The sequence below is a fragment of the Colobus angolensis genome, unplaced genomic scaffold, assembly GCF_000951035.1.
Source record: "Colobus angolensis palliatus isolate OR3802 unplaced genomic scaffold, Cang.pa_1.0 Scaffold601, whole genome shotgun sequence".
NCBI lineage: Eukaryota > Metazoa > Chordata > Mammalia > Primates > Cercopithecidae > Colobus > Colobus angolensis.
In genome coordinates this window covers 735,076-736,158 of record NW_012119611.1, presented here as the reverse complement: position 1 = coordinate 736,158, position 1,083 = coordinate 735,076, and positions in this window count along the sequence as shown.

Here is a 1,083-nt window from a genome sequence, read left to right as displayed (position 1 = left end):
ATGCTGAGAAAGCCCTCAGGCCAGGTTAATTTTTAGAAGGCTTCATACCCCAATTCTAGCCAGCCTCACACTGTCAAATAGCAGGAAGCCCTGTGAGGAAGCCTCGGGGTGGATTCACAACATCCCGTTCCCAACCAGGGCAGCTTGGAGGAGGGCAGGAAGGAAGGCCCGGGTGCTGGGGAGTCAACTTCCAACTTTGTTTCCTTTGCTACAATTGCAGGGTTAATGCCCAGGGCTCTGACATCCTAGGAAATTTCCAGAATCTTGTAAAACAAGTAGAGTCGTCTGTTCTTCCTAATTGGGGCCAGTGTAGGAAACAGTATCACAAACTTCTGGAATGTGATGAAACAGCCACCACCGGTCACACTGAGCAGCAACACTCTTGGTGAAGACAAGAGCATGCTTCAGTGTTGGAAAAAGAAAAGTGCTCGTGTGTGAAGCATCCTTCCATCAGACCACGAGGTGGTCATGACGACTCCAAACTCAAAGTAGTAAAAGGGGAAAAAAATGGATAAATGTGACTACACAAAGAAAAAAAAACTTCGAGGCCGAGAAGCACAGTAGTTTAGCAGGGTGTGGTAGCCCGCGCCTGTGATCCCAGCTACTCGCAAGGCCGAGGCAGGAGGACTGCTGGAGCTCGGGAGATCAAGGCTGCGGTGAGCTCTGATTGTGCCACTACACTCCCGCCTGGGTGACAGACAGAGACCTTGTCTCAAAACAAAAAACAAAGAAACACTAGTAGCAAGGTCAAAGCAGGAAAAGATATCTGCAATTTCTATCACAGGCACAAAGCTAATCCTGCTCATGGACAAAGAGTTTCTAAAAGCAACAAGATAACAACCCAGTAGACACATGGATAAAAGATATGAGCAGCCCAGCGGGGCGCCGTGGCTCACGCCTGTAATCCTAGCACTTTGGGAGGCTGAGGCAGGCAGATCACCTGAGGTCAGGAGTTTGAGACCAGCCTGGCCAACATGGTGAAACCCCATCTCTACTAAAAATACAGAAATTAGCTGGATGTCCTGGTGCATGCCTGTAATCCCAGTTACCTGGGAGGCTGAGGCAGGAGAACTCCTGGAACCC